The sequence below is a fragment of the Microcaecilia unicolor genome, chromosome 3 (assembly GCF_901765095.1).
Source record: "Microcaecilia unicolor chromosome 3, aMicUni1.1, whole genome shotgun sequence".
Taxonomy (NCBI): Eukaryota; Metazoa; Chordata; class Amphibia; order Gymnophiona; family Siphonopidae; genus Microcaecilia; species Microcaecilia unicolor.
Genome location: NC_044033.1, coordinates 349,397,186 through 349,419,911, shown reverse-complemented (window position 1 = coordinate 349,419,911; position 22,726 = coordinate 349,397,186). Strand labels below are relative to the sequence as shown.

At 43.9% G+C, this 22,726-nt stretch overlaps 1 protein-coding gene across 1 annotated transcript in view; it reads right to left on the bottom strand.

The window, feature by feature from the left end:
• The window catches only part of LOC115466908 (tumor protein D53 homolog), a 219,406-nt gene that overhangs the window by 112,508 nt on the left and 84,172 nt on the right, over positions 1-22,726 (bottom strand).

Below are 22,726 nucleotides of genomic sequence, written 5' to 3'. Positions count from 1 at the left end.
TTTTTGAAGGGGTATGCTGTCTCTCCCGCTCCACCTGGAGGCAGAGGAGCTCGCAAGAGCTGTTTGTTAGGATTTTACAATTTGTTTTGGACTCGGGTCCCCTCTCAGCGTCGTCGTCGTCCTCCTCCCCTGTAGTTTGTGCATATGAAATGTGGCCGAGAGATCTAAAACCACTAATAAATAATGCAACAACATAGGAAATGACAATGACAAATACTGGTCTCCTGAATGTGGAGTCCCTCAAGGATCTCCACTATCCCCAGGCTTTTAAACTTTTCTGTGGCCTCTTAATCTTACCTGAAGTTGCATACGGGTGGATTACTATTGTCCTATGCAGGTGATATTCTACTTCTGTTACCGGTGTCATTAAATAATACTAATCTTACTGACAGTGTATTGTCTGGAATAAATAGAATTCAGGATTGGGCACATATAAACAACCTGAAGTTGAATCCAAATAAGATGAAGGTGCTCTGGTTTAAAAACCCAGATGCTGTTGTACCTCCCTCTATGGTTCTGCCTAGTAATAAAATATTACTAGGTGAGTCTGAGAGTAGAGTGTTAGGGATCATTCTTGATTCATCATTAACTTATGAATCTCATACTAATCAATTATGGCAGAAAACGATTTTTAAATTGAGACAACTGTGGCTTGTAAGATCATTCTTTAATCAGGGTGCATTTTTCACTTCTGGGTCAAATGTCAATACTTCCACATTTGGACTATTGTAATGTTTTGTGTTTAGGCCTGTGTTCTAAATATTTAAGAAAGCTCCAACTAATTAAAAATACTGCAGTAATATTAATTTTTGGACTTGATAGATTCACCAGTATCTCTTGCTACACAATCAAATTACATTACCTACCTGTTAATGAACGCATATTGTTCAAAGCATTGTGTTTACTATTTAAGATTATATATGATCTCACTTCTGAGCTTTTAATAAATACTATTTCTAAGACACTGTTTGGTTTTTCATCTTGTGTGCACGATCGACTGATTCTCCTCCTACTTTCAGAAAATTTATTTTTTTAAAGGTGAACACTATTTTTTCAGTTTCTGTTGTTTCTTTATGGAATGTTCTTCCTCTTAACATTAGGACTGAACCACACTATCTGAAATTTTGGAAAAAATGAAAGAATTACTTTTTCGATCGATTATAATCCTATATCTTTACTTCAGTGAGAACAGATATTAACTTTAAAATGATCTTGTATTTATGTGCTTTGGGCTTTGGATACTTTTTTGTTTTTATTGTCAAATTTATGTCAGCCTATTTAATTTTGTACACCATGTTGATCTCTACCTAGGGGAAATAGTGGTTAAGAAGAACCACATCAACATTAACAATTTGGAATTGATTGCCATATTCGCATTGAGGATATTCAGTTATTCATGAGTGTGGCAATGCATTTTTTTCTTGTTTCTTCACACTCCAACAGATTAGAAAGTTATGTCATTTTCTTGGGATGAAGATGATCTGGCCATTGTGATCCATGCTAGGGTGGACTAGATTACTATAATTCTGTGCATCAAGGGATCCCAATTAAATCATTAAAAAGACTACAAATTCTGTAATAAACAGCAGCCAAATTACCGTTGGGTGCAAAAACTTGGAATCAAGTTATTCCTATTTTGGTGAGGCTCCAGTAACTGCCAATGCCATGAATAATGGAATTTAAGCTGTTCAGGTTGCCTTAGATTTATAGATTTATTCTCCAGTACAAAGCCTTCACTCTTCCCAGCAAGGTGTATATTTTCTAGGTCCTGCTGATATTAGGCTCATCAATACTAAAATCAGAACATTTTGACTTCTTTGCTCCAAAGCTATGGAGATTAGATTAGATTCAGTGGCGTAGGAAGGGGGGCGGTGGGGTGGTCCGCCCCGGGTGCACGCCACTTGGGGGGTGTCGGCTCCGCTTGTTCACTGCTCTCTCTGCCCCGGAACAGGTTACTTTCTGTTCCGGGGCAGAGAGAGCAGGGAAACAACGGAGCCGACGCAGCTCCCAGCGACTGCATTCGGGGCGGAGCGGTCCTCCCGCCCGCCCCCCTTGGTAAGACTGCGCTCCGGGGGGGGGTTGGGCGCTCCGGGGGGGGGGGGGGGGTGCGTTCACGTTCCAAGGGGGGTGGGTGCCATGCTGCACCCGGGGGGGGGGGGGGCGCGCAGTGGCGAACCGCCCCGGGTGTCAGCTGCCCTCGCTACGCTTCTGATTAGATTCCTTTGCTCTTGTCTTGAGCTGCTTTGGTTTTATAAAAGGGATTTGATTTTAATCTTAAAATGCTGAAAAAAAAATCTGAATTTAAAAATTAGCAGATAACTTGCCATATCGATAAAATGTATCGCATCTAAATGATAAACAAAAATACATTACAACCAGCAGCCTGCAGTGTTCATGTGTCTCCCCCACATCTAAAATTCATTTAGCTTCACTGTGCTCTGCAATCTAGAAACCTACTGAGCTGTGTTAAAAGAACTGTTGATTTGTCTCAGTGTGAGCGCTGAGCAATAGTTTCTAACAAGTTACTGCAATTAAACTACAGCCTTTTATAAATTACCAAAACATGACATTTCAGGTTTACAGAACCGGGGAAGGCGAGAACAGAGAACACGCTTGAAGAGAGACTGAATTTAGATGAAATGGAATAGCAGGAAACAGTGGAATATCAACAGCAGCTAGCAGAGAGTGCAGGACAGGGAACACGAAGGAGTCAGGGAGGTTTTATGTTTGTGGAGGTGCCTGGAATGATATATGGACTAGACATTTCTGGATTATAATACCCCCCCCCCCCCCACCCGCATCTGAAATTTTGAACATTACATGGCCCTTTTACTAAAGCTAAACACTTGCTAAGCTTTTGTTAAAGGGCCCTAACATTTCTACTACTTGAAATTGTGGGACCATATTATTGTTTCAGAACATGTTTAGTCTGATCATATTTTGATGATTTGGGGGGGGGGGGGGGGGGGGGTTGCCATTTGTCAATTGTGGTATAACAGATTAATTTGTTATATTTTGAGCAGGGCTTTTTTTTGAGGGGGTACTTGGGGGTACTGAGTACCAGCACCTTTTCCATTGTCTGCTAAAATTGACCCATGGTCCCCAAGTTTTAATGAAAGAGCTTAGGCCCTACACACCAGTTCTGCCTTGTCATAGATTCTGTGACTGGTTGTAGGGCAGCTGGCTATTGTGGGGTGGGTCCCTCAGTGATCACCCCAACCCTCAAGGGTAGCCTGGCATTTGAGTACCGGCACCTTTTTCTCTAGAAAAAACACACCGATTTTGAGGGGCATTTTCGATATGACATCTAAGTCTGACTTTGGACGTTTTGCTCAAAATGTTCAGAATCCAAGTGGTGAATATTGCGATTTTCAAACAGCAAAATACTTTTCTTTTTTTTTTTAATGGCCACTTCTTAGATGTTTTTGTGCTCTGTGCCTTTATCTTTTTAGCCCATTTTCGAAAAAATAAAAAAATCCAAGTGAAAAATGCACAAAATCAAGCCATTGGTATGTAAGAGGAGCCAGCACTCTTAGTAGACTGGCCACACAGACATCCCAGCAGAGCACTGGGGCACCCTAGAGGGGCCCTGCAGTGGATTTCACATAAAAGGTCCCAGGTACATATTTCACCGTTACCCCTTATATTATATGGGGAGCCCTACAAAACCCAACCAAAAACCGACTGTACCCAACTACACAGCACCACAATAGCCCACATGTCTGCAGGTGTCACCTACATGTGGGTACAGTCGGTTCTTGGTGGGTTTTGGGGGAGATGACACTTTCCACCACAAGTGTAACAGTTAGGGTGGATTATGGACCTGGGTCCCCTTCTCTACAGCGCACTGCACCAACCACTAGGCTAGTCCAGAGACCTGCTTGCTGCTCTAATAGAACTGACCATAACATCTGAAGCAGACATAGATGCTGTTATGTACTGTTTCTTTCACATCTTTGGGGAGTGGGAGGGGTCAGTGACCATTGGGAGAGTAAGGGAGGGTTATTCCTTTATTCCTCCAGTGATCATCTGGTCATTTAGGGCACTTTTTTGTGGCTTAGTCATTTTTAAAACAGGTTTAGCTCAACACATCTTAGATTTAGTCCTGGTTGTTTTGGTTTTGCTACGTTATGGCAGAAAAAGTCCAAGTGTTTATTTTGTACACCAAGTGTTGGACTTTCTCGGCCTTAGGAACGCCCTAATCCCACCCCAACACCCCCCCTCTTGTGATTTGGACACACAGATGAACTGCACAGATAAACTCCTGCAACATTGCGATTTGAATGTTATGGAAAGCAAAATGTCCAAACGCTGATTTATGCCACTTTTTAAAAGTTTTCTCATTTGAAAATGAGCCCCTTTGTGTACTTGACCCATTGTAATTTTCTTGGAGGTCAATTTTTGGTTTAAGATATATATGTCATCTTATGTGGGTTTTCATACATATTTATTTTCGATAAGAAATTCATCTCACAGTTCAATTTTTAAAAAACTCAAAGTTATATAAACATAATATTCAATGATAAATATTGCAAAGATATTTTCCCAAAACTTTCATCTATCCCTATCCTTTGAAAAGAAGTCAACCATTCACACCACAAATCATTCAATTCAAAACAGCCACACTATGACCAGTGTATCCATTCACTCACTTTCACTTACACACATACATAGTAACATAGTAACATAGTAGATGACAGCAGAAAAAACCTGCACGGTCCATCCAGTCTACCCAAGAAGATAAATTCATATGTGCTACTTTTTTATTTGTACTGTCCTCTTCAGGGCATAGACCGTATAAGTCTGGCCAGCCCTATCCCCGCCTCCCAACCACCAACCCTGCCTCCCACCACCAGCTCTGGCACAGACTGTATAAGTCTGCCCAGCACTATCCTCGCCTCCCAACTACCAGTCCCGCCTCCCACCACCAGCTCTGGCACAGACCGTATAAGTCTGCCCAGCACTATCCCTGCCTCCCACCACCGGCTCTGGCACAGACCGTATAAGCCTGCCCAGCACTATCCCCGCCGCCCAACCACCAGCCCCGGCACAGACCGTATAAGTCTGCCCAGCACTAGCCCCGCCTCCCAACCACCAGCTCTGCCACCCATTCTAGGCTAAGCTCCTGAGGATCCCTTCCTTCTGCACAGGATTCCTTTATGTTTATCCCACATTTTACTCTGGAATGGCGAATGCCATGACGGAACATTGAGCCTGCAAATAGGTGGGAAAATGTGGTGGAGGGGAAGTTACCAATGTGCATTAAGGGAATAAAGCATGATGTTGTACCAAAGTACAACCAGATAGAACTCTTTGCCCAAACAACTCCGTCAAACTGAAGATTATCTTATATTTCATAAACTATTGAAAACTCACTTGATAAGATCGACTCCTAACAATAGAAATAACTAACCTTCTAACTAAACCTGCAACAACAACAACTCTGTCCATATTCACATTCTATCCTATGTATTACAAACATGTTATATGTGTAAATAGGAAAAGGACAGCGTACTACCGTTTGCCTAGGCAGGATGAACAGATGGATATAGAAATGTTAAAGGAAATTAGGGACGCTAACAAACTGAGCAACACAATAATAATGGGTGATTTCAATTACCCGACATTGACTGGGTAAAAGTAACATAAAGGCATGCTAGGGAGGTAAAATTTCTTGACGAAATCAAGGACTGCTTTATGAAGCAGCTGGTACAGGAGCCAACAACAGAAGGAAAAATTCTAGACCTAGCCCTTAGTGGAGTGCATGATCTGGTGCGGGAGGTAATGGTGCTACGGCCGCTTGATAACAGTGATCATAATATGATCAGATTTGATATTAGCTTTGGAGTAAGTATACACAAGAAATCCAATACGTTAGCGTTTAACTTTCAAAAAGGTGACTATGATAAAATGAGAAGAATGGTGAAAAAAACTTAGAGGAGCGGTTGTGAGGGTCAAAAATTTACATCAGGTGTGGATGCTGTTCAAAAATACCATTCTGGAAGCCCAGGCCAAATATATTCTGTGTATTAAAAAAGGCGGAAGGAAGACCAAACGACAGCTGGCATGGTTAAAAAGTGAGGTGAAAGAAGCTATTAGAGCTAAAAGAAAATCCTTCAGAAAATGGAAGAAGGAACCAACTGAAAATAATAAGAAACAGCATAAGGAGTGTCAAGTCAAATGCAAAGCGCTGATAAGAAAGGCAAAGAAAGACTTTGAGAAAAAGACTGTGTTGGAAGCAAAAACACATAGTAAAATGCAGGAAGCCAGCAAAAAAATCGATTGGACCACTAGATGACCGAGGGGTAAAAGGGGCAATCAGGGAAGACAAAGCCATAGCAGAGAGATTAAATAAATTCTTTGCTTCGGTCTTCATCAAAGATTTGGGAGAGATACCGGTGCCAGAAATGGTATTAAAAAACTGAGGAGTAGGAGAAACTGAATGAAATCTCTATAAACCTGGAGGATGTAATGGTGCAATTTGACAAATTGAAGGGTAGCAAATCTCCTGGACTGGATGATATCCACCCCAGAGTACTGAAAGAATTGAAAAATTAACTTGCGGAACTATTGTTAGTAATACGCAGTGCTTTTTTGTGGGCGGGGTCACCACATACGTCCCCACCCCTATTATAGCCACACCCATATTAGCGACACTCCTTATACCAGCCATGGCGCATATAAACAGACATCATTGAAAATATTATACTAGTATAGGAGAAAAAATAATGTGATTTTTATTCATTATAAATAATTTCTGGACCTGTAACAGCAGATATAAATTCTCAAAGTGGACATATTCCAGACACTGAAATGAAAATAAAATGATTTTTTTCTACCTTTGTTGTCTGGTGACTGTTTTTCTGATCATGCTGGCCCAGTATCCGATTCTGCTGCTATCTGTCCTCTTAACTCCGTTTCCAGGGCTTCCTTTCCATTTATTTCTTTACTTTCCGCCTTTCTTCTTCATTTCTTGCCCTACATCCATAAGTAAAAGCTGGGTTCTACTCCGCAGACTTGACTGTCCAGTGGATCCAGCTTCTGCCTATTTTCTTCATCCATGTGCAGTTTTTCTTCTCTCTTCCTTTTCCCTCATCTCATCTCCTTCCTCACTCTTCCCTCCCCTCCATCCATGTCCAGCATTTCTTCTCTCTCCCCACCCTCTCCTCCATCCACCCATGTCCAGCAACCCTCCTCTCCCCCTGCCCCCCTCCAGCCACCCATGCCCAGTGATTCTCCTCCCTCCCCTGCCCATGTCCAGCATGTCTCCTCTCCCCCCTGCCCTCTCCTCCATGTCCAGCAAGTCTCCTCTCTCCCCTGCCCTCCCCTCCATGTCCAGCGATTCTCTCTCCCCTCCCCTCCATACCCAGCATGTTGCCTCCCTCCCCCTCATTCATGCCCAGCAATTCTATGTCCTCTCTCCCCTGCCCTCCCCTGCTCATGTCCAGCATGTCTCCTCTCCCCTGCCCTCCCCTCCAAGTCCAGCGATTCTCTCTCCCCTCCCCTGCCCTCCATACCCAGCATGTCGCCTCCCTCCCCTCATTCATGCCCAGCAATTCTCCGTCCTCTCTCCCCTGCCCATGTCCAGCATGTCTCCTCTCCCCCCTGCCCTCCCCTCCTTGTCCAGCGATTCTCTCTCCCCTCCCCTGCCCTCCCTGTCCAGCATGTCGCCTCTCTCCCCTGCCCTCCCCTCTCCAATTCGTGGCGAACCGGTCTGGAAGTGAAGGCAGCAGTGAGGCAGGCACGCACTCAGCAGGCAGGTTCGTCTTTGTCTCCTCTCGCATTGCTTCCCTCTCAGCGTGTCCCACCCTCGAGGGCAGGCCGCGCTGAGAGGGAAGCAACGTGAGAGGAAATGAAGACGAACCTGCCTGCTGCGTGCCTGCCTCACTGCTGCCTTCACTTCCAGACCGGTTCGCCGCGACTTGGAGAGGGGAGGGCAGGGGAGAGAGGGGACATGCTGGACAGGGAGGGGAGGGGAGATAGAATCGCTGGACAGGGAGGGCAGGGGAGGGGAGAGAGAATCGCAGAAGCAGGAACGCGGGATCAGGAACGGATGGGAGCGGGACCTGAGGAAAAAGGTGCCAGTACGCCGTACTGGCGTGTACGGGCACAAAAAATGCACTGGTAATACGTAATTTATCTTTAAAATCGAGCGTGTTACTGGAAGATTGGAGGGTGGCCAATATAACGCCGATTTTTAAAAAAGGTTCCAGAGGAGATCCGGGAAATTATAGACCGATGAGCCTGACGTCCTTGCTGGGCAAAATGGTAGAGACTATTATAAAGAACAAAATTACAGAGCATATTCAACAGCATGGATTAATGAGACAAAGCCAACATGGATTTAGTGCCGGGAAATCTTGCCTTACCAATATATTACATTTCTTTGAAGCGGTGAACAAACATGTGGATAAAGGTGAGCCGGTTGATAATGTGTATCTGGATTTTCAAAAGGCGTTTGACAAAGTACCTCATGAAAGACTCCAGAGGAAATTGGAGAGTCATGGGATAGGAGGTAATGTCCTATTGTGGATCAAAAACTGGTTAAAAGGATAGAAAACAGAGAGTAGGGTTAAATGGTCAGTATTCTCAATGGAGAAGGGTAGTTAGTGGGGTTTCCCAGGGGTCTGTGCTGGGACCGCTGCTTTTTAACATATTTATAAATGACCTAGAGATGGGAGTAACTGGTGAGGTAATTAAATTTGCTGATGACACAAAGTTGTTCAAAGTTGTTAAATTGCAAGAAGACTGTGAAAAATTACAAGAGGACCTTACGAGACTGGGAGACTGGGCATATAAATGGCATATGACGTTTAATGTGAGCAAGTGCAAAGTGACGCATGTGGGAAAGAGGAACCCGAATTATAGCTATGTAATGCAAGGTTCCACGTTAGGAGTCACCGACCAAGAAAGGGATCCAGGCGTTGTCGATGACGATACGTTGAAACCCTCTGCACAGTGTGCTGCGGCGGCTAAGAAAGCAAATAGAATGTTAGGTATTATTAGGAAAGGAATGGAAAACAAAAATGAGGATGTTATAATGCCTTTGTATCGCTCCATGGTGCGACCACACCTCGATTATTGTGTTCAATTTTGGTCACTGCATCTCAAAAAAGATATAGTGGAATTAGAAAAGGTGCAGAGAAGGGCGACAAAAATGGAATCTCAGATAATCTTCTAAGTGCCTTAATTGCTTGGGTACAGAATTCCACTACCATAGCCTTTATGGGTGAAGGGGGCACCTATATGTGGGTACAGAGGGTTTGTGGTGGGTTTTGGAGGGCTTGCTGTTTCCTCCAGAAATGTAACAGGTAGGGAGGTATGAGCCTGGGTCCACCTGTCTGAAGTGCACTGCACCCATTAAAACTGCTCCAGGGACCTGCATGTGCTGTCATATATCTGAGTATGACATCTGAGGCTGGCAAGTAATATTTTTAATGATATTTTTTGAGGGTGGTAGGGGGTTAGTGACCACTGGGGGAGTAACGGGAGGTCATCCCCGATTCCCTCCAGTGGTCATCTGGTCATTTGGGGCATCTTTTTGTGCCTTATGCATAAGAAAAACAGGTCTGGGTGAAAATGTCCAAATTTTAGTGTTGGACATCTTTGCTTTTTTCTATTATGTCTCAAAGACGTCCAAGTCTTAGGACCACCCAAGTCCCGCCTCGACCATGCCTCCAGTATGCCCCCTTGAGATTTGGACATCCTTGTGATGGACTTCCGAGAAAGACGTCCAAAATTGGGTTTCGATTATACCGATTTGGACGTCTCTGAGAGATGGATGTCCAAGTGGCGATTTATGTTGCTTTTTGGATGTCCATCTCTTTCGAAAATGAGCCTGTTGGTAAACCGTTAGACACATTTTAAAGGTGATCCCTCTGTTTATGGGAAGCCAGTGAAGTTTTAACAAGAGAAAGGAAGCCTTCTTAAAGCGAGTTACACTGCATACAAGGCAGGAAGCAGTATTTTGTGCTGTTTGTAATTTTTAAAGGAGATTTTAATACCCACAAATATGGCATTTTACAATAATCATAATAATATTTGTCATTGTCTACTATGTTATTATGTGGTCTATATTCAGCCACCAGCAGCTGCAAGCATTTTGCAGACTACTGCCGGTGTTATTCCCAGGTATTCAATGCTGGGGCATGTCCAGGCTTTGGCACGAATATCTGGTTTATTCGGAGCAGGCTAATGCACAGCTGGTTAAGTCAATATTCAGAACTTAAGCAGCTATGGGTTAGTGCAGTGGCTCCCAAATCCGGTCCTGGAGGCACCCCAGCCAGTCAGATATCTACAATGAGTATTCATGAGAGAGATTTGCATGCAGCGGAGGCCATATGCATAAAGTTTCTTTATTCCATACAGAAGTTGTCTAAGAATTTCACCATTCCCAGAACATAATCCTAATGTCTAACTAGATAATTCCTGCTTTGAAAAACTTTTCTGCACGGAAATCACGTTTGGAGGGATCTTACCGAGAAAGTAATGGAAACTTCTGTGTTGTATTAAAATCAGGTGTTGGTCAAATAACATGCAGCACAACCCTGGGAGATGTCTGTGCACCATGAGGGGAGGGAGATTCATTCTGACACCCGTGGGAAGGAAATCCTTGTCCCTCCAAGCAAAATTCTGTTTTCTGCCATCTTGCCCTTCACCCCATCAGGGATGTGGCTCATGCCACCTGCTGGCACACATGCTGGGGATTAACAAGCCCTGAAATAGATGCCTGTGATGTGAACTACAATCACCATTTACATGTCCATTTTTTTACTTTTTGCTGTAAACCAGCCTGAGTGTTTGTGGCACCTTCAACAAGTCAGGAGATACGAGGAGGAGAACTGAGTCAGCATATCCTTATTGTGCCAGTAGCAACAAGAAAAAGAAATAGAACTCACAGAAACACAAAACACCAATGTTATAGTGGATTATTATTATTATTATTATTATCATAATAGCAGCATTTATATCCCACATTTTCCAAACATTTTGGTTCAATGCGGCTTACAAAAGATGATATGGAGGTAGAGAGTTACATCGTGGATGTGCACTGGCAAATTGCTACATTTAAGTTGAACAAAAGACGATATCATATCTTGCAAAAGATATCTTGCAACAGGAGATAACAGAGGTAGAGAGATTGTGGATGTGTAGGGGTAGATCATTACATTTAAGATGATCAATAGGCATAGAGTTAAAGTTGGGATGAACAGTAGGTAATCGTGGTGAGAGCTTCAATGGCATAGTAGGGGAGGGGGCGATGGATAGGGAATAAATTCTTATTTGGTTGTAATCCGTCATAATCCATCAGTTCTGCCTGGCTAGTTGTAGAGTGAGGTTGGTTCAATTTTGTTGTCTGTGGGTAGGAAGTTCTTGAATAGGAAGGTCTTGAGGTGTTTTCTAAATGTAGTGTGGGGTGTTAGAGATTTTGGTAGGGCATTCCACATCTTGAAGCTTAGGTAGAGGAAGTTTGCAGAGTAAACGGATTTGTAGACGAGTTTGTGGCAGCTGGGGATTATATGGTAAAGTCTGCAACACAAGTTTTCTGATTTCAGCTTCTAATAAAAGATTCATTAATAGTGTGTTGCAAAGTCAGTCCACAAACACATGCATCTCTCAGTCTCTCAGTCTCTCTGTCCCCAAGACCACGTAATCAAAAGACACAATAAATTACTTCTTTTTTAATTCAATAAGCAGTTAATAACTCACATGCACATAACAGGTGACATGATAGGTTTCATTTTCTTGCATTTTTACACTGGCAATGGAAAGAAACAACACAGAATGCCCCACTCACTCACTTAGGGGTAAATAATGTCCCTTCAATAGGGAATAGCAGCTCTCTGACAGAGTAATAGTCACAGCTGGATCTTTTGACCAAGCACAACTTCTTGTCTTTGGGCTACTATTTGAGACTGCTGATATCATTAGCCACGCATAGTACAAATAACACCATATTTTGCTATGCTTTATAGATCATCATGCATGCATCACATGCTCAGTTTTTGGAAAGTAATGCAGACCTCTACTGTACAACCAACTTGTGACCCACTTTCAGGATCAGGACGGGGACTCTAGAAAGACTTTTCAGCATGTCACCGACAGTGAAAACAATAATAACAACCTTAATGGAGTACTTGCTTACTCTGTACTCAGTGGCTCAAACTCTCTTCCCACTGTGTTAGAGTGGGAAGTGGGTGGGTGGAGGAGTGGGAAGGAGAAAAGAATGAAAAACAATAGCTTCCAATGCAAGCACCTCTAGAGAGAACCTAATACAGGCTACTTGTGACTATTGTTAGATATCCTCAGCCCACCAGAGGCATGAATCATCATGACCTCGCCATTCTAATAAGACCAGCTTTTGTTTATATTCCAGGATTTCTTTTTCCATCTAAATAGAAGTCTCCACTAAAACTCTTACTACACATCAGGCACTGAAGGGATGCATTGGTACAGGGATTTATGCATCATTTTTGAGAACTAGAAAAATCTTTTGAGTGCGGTGCATAAAATCCAGCATGGATATGTATTTACTAATATTATATCACAGTCTCTCCTGGCCTCTATGATGTGAATTCAGGTAACACTGATAAATCCACCTGGGGCGGACTGACAGTGATCTGGACCCCCCCCCCCCCCCCCCCGCTACTCCTACCTTTATTTCCAGCATCCCGCCTGCACACTACAGTTCTCCGGGCCTAACTTGAAGAGCCCTGGTGGTCTAGTGGCCTCTTCGGGGGCAGGAAAGAACCCCACTCTTTCCTGCCCTCCTCCACTGCTTCTTAATGTCTGCTTGCACACTACAGTTCTCCGGGCCTAACTTGAAGAGCCCTGGTGGTCTAGTAGCCTCTTCGGGGGCAGGAAAGAACCCCACTCTTTCCTGCCCTCCTCCACTGCTTCTTAATGTCTGCTGAGATTTCCTGCAGCAGTCTTGTGGGTCGCAGCAGTCTAGTGAGACTGTCACAGGTAGCCTCAGCAGCCAATTGGCCATTTTGAAGGCACGGCAGCGCCAGACAGAGCAGCGGCAGTGGGCAGGAAAAGAGTGGGATTCTTTCCTGCCCCAAAGAGGCCACTAGAACACCAGGGCTCTTCAAAGTAGGACCAGGGGGCTGTAGTGTATGGGGAGGGGAGCACTGGGCCCCTCAGAGCCTCTGGGCCCTCAGGCACTGCCCAGTTGCCCATATGGTCAGTCCACCCCTGAAATCTACCAACATGAATTAGAGCTGCCAAACAAGAGCTGCTGGCCTGTCCTGGCTAAATAACCACCTTGGGTAACATTAATGATTAGCAACATTGCCTCAATGAGGCAGAAGAGCTATTGCTGGGGATAACAGAATCTCTGGGGCCAGCTCTCACAGGCATGTATAGGTTTTGCTGAGAGCCTAGAATTCCAGGAATTGTAAAAAAATATACAGAAAGGATCACATAAATGAGCAATGACTTTTCTAGCTCTTTAACTGAGTTTTATAAACTGAATTAACATGCTATTTGACTTGAATGTTGTCTGTGTTGACAGGCTTCCACTGTGCTATGCGCATTTAGGAGGACAAAAATAACCTCTCTTTGTCTATTGCCCCATGCTGGGCGTAGCATAGGTTGGGAACTCAGAAAACCCTTTCTTGATGGTACAAGTAGTCAGTGCTCTCTCTCAGAAAAGCTGTTTCAAGGAAAAGGACCTCATTTCTTCCTGCCAATCTCCAGACCTCACTCATATAGGCTTTCAGTCCCCAGACCTTCCCTGTCTTCCCTGGTTGATCCCTCATCTCACTGGCTGACAGAAGAGAAGCATGCTTCAGCTTCATGCTTATACCTCCTCTGACAACCAGCTTTAGTCTTGTGGTTTAGACTCTGATTCACCTCAGTTGCACAGTTCCTGTTGGAAACATGGTTTACACCATGAGCTTGAGGTCAACTAGCAGAAGTAGGCAGGCTCAGGTATGAAATGTACTCGTATTCTTCCTGCCAGGGGATTAACCACTTGGAGAGGGTAGGCAGAGGCAGAAACAAGTCACGGGAGGGGAGTGTTTTGTGAATTAGGGAAGGACAGCAGCAAGAAACCAAAATCTAAAGGAAGGACAGTGGTCCAGGCTGAAAGAAGCTATAAATATGGCCGCAAACCTTTATGTAAGGAGCAGTGGCGTAGGAAGGGGGGGCGGTGGGGCGATCCGCCCCGGGTGCATGCCGTTGGGGGGGGTGTCGGCTCTGCTGGTTCCCTGCTCTCTCTGCCCCGGAACAGGTTACTTCCTGTTCCGGGGCAGAGAGAGCAGGGAACCAGCGGAGCCGACGCAGCTCCCAGTGATGACGTGCATGCGGGGCAGAGCGCCAGTGGTAAGAATGTGCTCCGAGGGGGGGTGCGTGCGCTGCACCCGGGGGGGGGGGGGGGTGCACAGCGGCGACCCGCCCTGGGTGTCAGCCGCCCTCGCTACGCCACTGGTAAGGAGAGTAAATAAAAGCAAGAGAAAAATGAAACCAATATGGTTCTCCAAGCAAGTGGCTGAGAAAATATAGGCTAAAGAGTTGACCTTCATGAAATACAGAAAAACTCAAGAAGAGGAACACAGAGAGGAATACCGGATGAAACTGAAAGAAGTCAAGAGAGAGATACATCTGGCGAAAGCACAAGCAGAAGAACAAATGGCTAGAAATGTAAGGAGGGGCGACAAAAATTTCTTCAGGTATATAAGTGAAAGGAGGAAGACTAAAAATGGAATTGTGAGACTGAAAAATGCTGCGAACCACTATGTGGATAATGATGAAGAAAAAGCAAATTTGCTAAACAAATACTTTTGTTTTGTTTTCACAGAAGAAAATCCTGGAGAAGGACCACGATTGACTGGCAAAAGTACATATGAGAATGAGATATAGCACTATTCACAGAAGAGAGTGTGTATGAACAACTTGAAAATCTAAAGGTGGACAAAGTCATGGGACCGGACGGGATCCACCCTAGGATATTAAGGAGCTCAGAGAGGTTCTGGCGGGTGCTCTTAAAGATTTAATAAATCCTTGGAGATGGGAGAGGTTCCATGGGATTGGAGAAGAGCGGATGTGGTCCCTCTTCACAAAAGTGGTGATAGGGAAGAAGCTGAAAACTACAGGCCGGTAAGCCTCACTTTAGGTTATTAGAAAAGTAATGGAAGCGATGCTGAAGGAAAGGTTAGTGAATTTCCTGGAAGCCAATAAGTTGCAAGATCCAAGACAACATGTTTTTTCCAAAGGTAAATCATGCCAAACTTATCTCATTGAATTCTTTGACTGGGTGACCAGAGAATTGAATCAAGGATGTTCTATAGATGTAATCTACTTAGATTTCAGCAAAGCTTTTGACATGGTTCCCCACAGGAGGCTCTTGAATAAACTTGACAGTCTGAAGATAGGACCCGACATGGTGAACTGGATTAGGAACTGGTTGTCGGACAGACACCAGAGGGTACTGGTTAATGGAACTCACTCGGATGATGGAAAGGTGAGTGCCTCAGGGATCGGTGCTGGGGCCGATTCTGTTCAATATATTTGTGAGTGACATTGCTGAAGGGTTTGAAGGTAAAGTTTTGCCTTTTTGCGGATGATACCAAGATTTGTAAGAGTGGACACCCCAGAGGGAGTGGAAAACATGAAAAAGGATCTGCAGAAGCTAGAAGAATGGTCTAAGGTTTGGCAATTAAAATTCAATGCGAAGAAATGCAAAGTGATGAACTTAGGGAGTAGATATCCATGGGAGACATATATGTTAGGCGGTGAGAGTCTGATATGTACAGACAGGGAGAGGGATCTCTGGGTGATAGTATCTGAGGGTTTGAAGGCGACGAAACAGTGTGACAAGGCAGTGGCCGTAGCCAGAAGGTTGCTAGGCTGCATAGAGAGAGGTGTGACCAGCAGAAGAAAGGAGGTGTTGATGCCCCTGTACAAGTTGTTGGTGAGGCCCCACCTGGAGTACTGTGTTCAGTTTTGGAGGCTGTGTCTTGCTAAGGATGTAAAAAGAATTGAAGCGGTGCAAAGAAAAACTACAAAAATGGTATGGGATTTGCGTTACAAGATGTATGAGGACAGACTTGCTGACCTGAACATGTATACCCTGGAGGAAAGGAGAAACAGGGGTGATATGGTACAGACGTTTAAATATTTGAAAGGTATTAATCCACAAACAAACCTTTTCCGGAGATGGGAAGGTGGTAGAACTAGAGGAGATGAAATGAGGTTGAAGGGGGGCAGAATCAAGAAAAATATCAGGAAGTATTTTTTCACGGAGAGAGTGGTGGATACTTGGAATGCCCTCCCGTGGCAGGTGGTGGAGATGAAAACGGTAATGGAATTCAAAAATGCGTGGGATAAACCATAAAGGAACCCCGGTTCAGAAAGAATGGATCCTCAGAAGCTTAGCGGAGATTGGATGGCAGCACCGGTGGTGGGAGGTGGGGCTAGTGGTTGGGAGGGAGGGCTTGTGATGGGCAGACTTCTACGGTCTGTGCCCTGAAAATGGCAGATACAAATCAAGGTCAGGTATACACATAAAGTAGCACATATGAGTTTATTTTGTTGGGCAGACTGGATGGATCGTACAGGTCTTTCTCTGTCGTCATCTACTATGTTACTATGTAAAGGACCCCTACCAAGCAAAATTTATTTGGATTTGGCTCACATCTTTTTCAGTAGTAGCTCAAGGTGGGTAACATTCAGGTACCCTGGATATTTCCCTGGCCCTGGAAAGCTCACAATCTAAGTTTGTACCTGAGGCAATAGAGGGTTAAGTGATTTCCCCAAGATCACAAGGAGCAGTAGTGGGATTTGAACCAGGCACCACTGGATATCAAGATTGGTGCTCTAACCACTAGGCCACTCCTCTACTAATACCCATAATAAAATCAGGCTGATGAACATAAGTCCCATAACACATATCTAGTGAGAAACATACTACAAAAGGGACATTCTACCAAAAACTTTAGCTGCCCATTGCAGGAAAGCAAATGAGACAAACATTTGTCAAGAAGCTGCAGACAAGGGTGTAGCCAGACAGCAGATTTTGGGTGGCAAGAAATGGGTGGGCACCAAATGTTCTCCCCCCCCCCCCCCCCCCCCCATGCCAAAAAAATATCTCAGCTGGTGGGAAAATGCTTCTCTCCTCTTTGGTAGTTTGCAGCAGGCATGGGCTGAAAACTGAGCATGCGTAGGTGCCGGTATCTTGGAGAGTAGCGTTTTTGTTACCATCAGGGAGAAGTCTTCAGCTGGCAGAGCTTGGAATCCCTACCAGCTACCACTAAACATGTGCTACTGTTGAGTGGGCCTGAACCCTAAATGGGTGGGCCCCGGCCCACCCAGGCCCACCTGTGGCTACGCCACTTGCAGAGTACAGATCTTCCTATCTCTTCCACACCCAGTACAGATGTCACTCACTTACAGAAGTAATGCTGATTGCTGGGCAGTGAAGGTAATGGGAACCACATCAACATAAGGATGAGCGGGTACATGCAGGGAAAGCAGAATATCATCATGGTTGGGAGGGCCTCACTAACCAAATTCCACTGTGCCCCTAAAGATCTCTAGTTGAACCATGGCTCAATTGGCCCACACCATTCTGCGACATAAGTGTGCATGGATGCCTCTTTTCCATCTCCTTCGTTTGTGTATGCTTCCAGTATAGAAATAATGTTTAATGGCACTTGATATACCACCTTCAAAGTGGTTCACAATCGTAAAGTAAAATTAGAAAGAAAAAGAACAATATCATTGTGAAACAGGGAGAGGAAAGAAATAGACAAGTAGATAAATCAGGAGATAAGAAAAGCATCCCTCTGCTGGAGGGTGGCCCAGATCCCCTACGGTCCCAGAAGGAAGGCAAAGAAAAAAAATATGCTTTCATTGCTATTGCAATGCTTACCAAAAGGGCTGATAATATCCCAAGATTTTCCATCCCAAACTGAAAAGGGCCAACCACCCTGCACCTTCACACCCTGCACTCTACTCTGAAATATTTTACAAAATACATATATGGGCCAATATTCAAAGGGTCTTAAAAGTTTAGCCGTGGCCATTAAACATTAAGGAGGGAAACTATCAAGGTCCAGTAAAAGACGACCTTTTACCGCACCTTTATTTATCATGGGATTTAGCAACCTGCGGTATCTCAGTCCCACAAGTTGTAGAATCCCATGGTAAAAGAATAACACTGCTTGTGAGTCATCTCGCAAGCACCATTATTCCAGTGGCTAGGGAGCAATTGGATGCAAAGCCATGGCCCAACACTCCCAGGTTGGCAGAACATGGCCCCTCCAGCTTACTTTTACTTTACTTCTTATATTCCGTTCTGTGCGGATTACAATAAAAAGAAGCAGGCATATCCTGCGAATTCACAACTCATCAGATAAATTACAATATAGGATGATAACAATTCTAATATATAAACGGTTTTCAACGCTTTTCAGAAGATAGCAAAATTCTGCATTTTTCGAACTTGTACAGGGAGAGAATTCCACAGCTGTGCAGCTTGAAAAATAAGACTTGCCGAATACATTGTTTTATTCTTTAATCTAGCAGGATAATGTAATAAGAAACAATCTCTAAGGTCTGTATTTCTTGTAGTCATCTGGACCCAGTCAAGCATGCATTCAAGTGACTGACCATAAAGAATTTTATATACTATGATACAGATCTTAAATTGAATTCGTGCCTCCAATGGTAACCAATGGAGGTCCTTCAATAATGGGGAAACTCAGTCATATTGATGAGCAGAATAATTTAGGCATGCGGCCGTATTCTGAACTGTCTGGATCTTCCTTAAAAGACCTTTTTTTACAGCCTGCGTAAATAACATTGCAGTAATCCAGGTTATAGATAATAGCAATCTTTGTACAATCAATGGAAAAGTATAGAAATCAAAGCAATTACGTATTCTTCTAAGTTTTCTCAAGAACAAATGATTTCTTAATAAGTAAATTGACCTGGGAATTCAAAGATAGACTACCTGATATAGTAACACCTAATATCTTGATATTTTCTTCAAAAGTGAAGTGTGATCCAGTTAACCTCAATACATTATCAGACCATACATCAGTTGGTTGTCCTAACCAGGGGCGTATCTGGACTCCGGCGGTAGGGGGGGCCAGAGCCAGAGGGAGGGGGCACATTTTAGCCCCCCCCCCCCGCCGCCACCAACCCCCACCACCACCAATGACTCTCTCCACCCCCCTCCCGCCGCCAACCCTCCCCTGCTGCCGTTGCTTACCTTTGCTGGCGGGGGGCCCCAACCCCCGCCAGCCGAGGTCTGCTTCCACCTGCCGCTACCTTAAAAACTACTTCTTCAGCCGGCGGGGGACCCCAAACCCCCGCCAGCCGCCCCGAGGTGTTTATAGTTCATCTTCGGCCTCCGTGACCGTGCTGCTGTTGATAGGAGCTGTTGAATCCACTTCGGAGTCTGACGTCGCAGCACGTACAACGACGTCAGACTCCGAACTGGATTCAACAGCTCCTATCAACAGCAGCATGGCCACAGAGGCCGAAGATGAACTTTAAACACCTCGGGGCGGCTGGCGGGGGTTTGGGGTCCCCCGCTGGCTGAAGAAGTAGTTTTTAAGGCAGCGGCAGGTGGAAGCGGACCTCGGCTGGCGGGGGTTGGGGTCCCCCGCCAGCAAAAGTAAGCAACGGCAGCGGGGGAGGGTTGATGGCGGTAGGGGGGTCCAGGGCAAAATCTGCGGGGGCCCAGGCTCCTGAGGCCCTACGCAGATACGCCCCTGGTCCTAACAAAAGAAAGTTTGTCTTAGCTGTATTAAGTTTCAAACCATGAGCTTTAATTCAAGTCTCAAGTAGATGGATACAATCTCTTACCCTTACTGCAGTATCTTCAGCTGTCTAAGATACAGGAAGTGAAATTGTAATATCATCTACGTAACTATAAAGTTTAAAACCTGCTGAACTTAAAACGACCCAAAGCCTACATAATACATTGTACAAAGTTGGTGATAAAGGAAAATCCTCAATTTCTTAAGATGCCCCCTGGCTCCAGACCCCATGTCTCAAGCTCCAACCACACCCCCACAAGGTCCAAACCCACTCACTACCCCTACCCTCCAAAAAGTCACTCTCTCCACACCCCCCCCTAAGGGCTCTAGCCCTCCTAAAGGATTACCATCTGAAACACTGGTAGTCCACGGGAGTCCTTGTCCAGAACAGTGCCCAGTCACTCCTGACCAGTCCAACACCATCCTCCAAATGGCACCCCATGCAACTACTGCTAAGAGGTCATGTTTTCATATAAAGAAATATGACGCTTAATGACAGTCTCATGTGACTACCAATAGGGGCACTGTTAATTGAGGATGGCGCTGGACTGGACAGAACTAGCTGGGCATCACTCTTGCCTGAAGACCTTCCCATGGACCACCAGTGTTTCAGATGGTAAGCCTTTTAGGGGGTCTAGGGTCCTGATGGGGTGGGGCTTGGACCTTTTGGAGGGTGGGACTGGCTGGGCAACTAAGACTTTTGGAAGTTGGGCAGTGAGCTGGTAGGGAGGCCTGCTTTGCCAGCCTGGGAGCATCAGGCTGCAGCTTTGCAGCTTCATGCTCCTGGGCAGTAAAATGTCCAGCTAACAGCTGGGGTTATTTTATCATGATTTATGTGCCCTAATATGGCTTGCGGTGTATCACTGCAAGTTGTGTTAGTGTAATTACAGAGTAATAAGGTGAAAAACATACATTTGCAAGCTTTACATCCCATTATTCTGTAATTTGCAGCAGCTTAAATATCGCCATGGTATATTTGGTCAAGCTGCATTAGAGCCCTTTAAGTTGCATTACAGGGCAAATAACACAAATTAAATCTCTAACACAGCTTGATAACTTCCCCTATAAATTAATTTCTATGTCAAAATTTATATCCTGTCATACACCTGTATGCAGTGTTGTGCTAGTTACTCTTCAACAGTAATTAATTACAGTTACTAGTTACTTCTCAGCTTAATTAGTTATAGTAGTTAAACTATTCATTTAGGAAAGTAGTTGATTACTGATTACAGTCACCTGCTTAGAGTAACTAATTGCTTTTCTTTTTCCGATATCGCATCCAAGAATACTTATGGTAAAAGCCTTATGGTACATGAAAAGGTAAAATATCCATCTTATCTACAACCCCAATGTGAATATTGCATAATATCACTTCTTGATGCTCATTTCAAAGAGGGTTTGACCAACTCATGCCAACCACATCCTCTGTGGCATGTCATGTCATGTCAATATACAGATTGAATAGATATACTAGTGTTTCAACTCATCTAAACAAACTGCACTGGCTTCCCATAGCAGAAAGTCTCAGGTTCAAAGCTGCTTGTTTAGTTTTTCAAATCTTACAAGGCTTCACCTCAGAACTGCTAAGACCGCGTCACTATATCTGGTCCAGTCTAACAGACTGAAACAACAACTAATGCTAGCATCACCATTTCAAAAGACAATTCGAAATCAGACGATTTTCAGCTCTCTATTCCCCATACTTCGAGTCAAAATATGGAACTCTCTACCTATTCCCATCAGAACAGAAGACAGCTATCTTAAGTTCAGGAAGAGATTAAAAACCTCTCTCTTCCCAAAACTGCTTCATAATAATCCATCATGACTTCTTCTTCCTAGTATCATCCATTATCCTTTCCTTTAATGTTTTTAGTCTCATGCATTTCACCAATGGTCTCTAATATTTCTCATACCTCACACTAACATTATCTGCTTTTGTCTCACCTAGAATGTAAACCACACTGAACCCTGGAAAAGGGATATTAGTGGTATACAAGAATTGAATTGAATTGAATGTTGTGCTAGTTATTCTTCAAAAGTAATTAATTACTGTTACTGGGATAGTAAATAAGTAGTTAACTACCTTATTGATTACTAGTTATCACACAACACTGCTTGTATGGATCTAGGTGGGATACAATATATGCAATTCAAACTATAATAAGATATTAAAATAGAACTAAAATATACAAAATAACAGATATGCTGAAAATAAATTAAATCATGAATACACAAATTACATTTCTATTTAAAAAAATACACTACTCCTAAGATTACTAACCTACTTTATACTATACCACTGTACAATGTACAACAGCATCATAAAGGTGGAAGCAGATACTCAACTAAAAATGTCTTTAGTTTTTTCCTCCATACACATGTTTTTACAAATGCAGGTTTTTGTTTTAATGTTGCGGCCAGCATTAAGAAAACAAACAAACAAAATAAGCAAACCAGTCACTACTAATATTGAAAACTGACTGGATAGTTTAGATTCATCTGTTACAGTAACCTCATAAGGTTGCACGGGGCTTGTGCACACACAGAAGGAGGCACATCAGCAAAGCACATCACTGATTCAACTATACCAAAATGTTGGGTTAATGACAAATAGATATTCATTTGTATGCAGTGTTGTGTGGTAAAATCCACCAAATTTGTCCATTCTGGGCTCATGGAAGCTTAATCAAGCTCTAATCTACCAAAAGAAAATTGAGTGAAATACCAAAGTAGCTAGTCAGCCATTCAGCTGGGCAGTTCCTGTACCCAGAAGGCATATAGCCCCTGATTCTATATAGCATGCCTAGATACCTGTGCCAAAATTGGCACAGATTCTATAACAATGCGCATAACTTAATAAGCTTAAAAACCTAATAAGAGCTGATAACAGCACTTAACAAGCAATAATGAGCACTAATTGGCACTGATTAGAATTTAGGTGCAAAAGTCGCAAA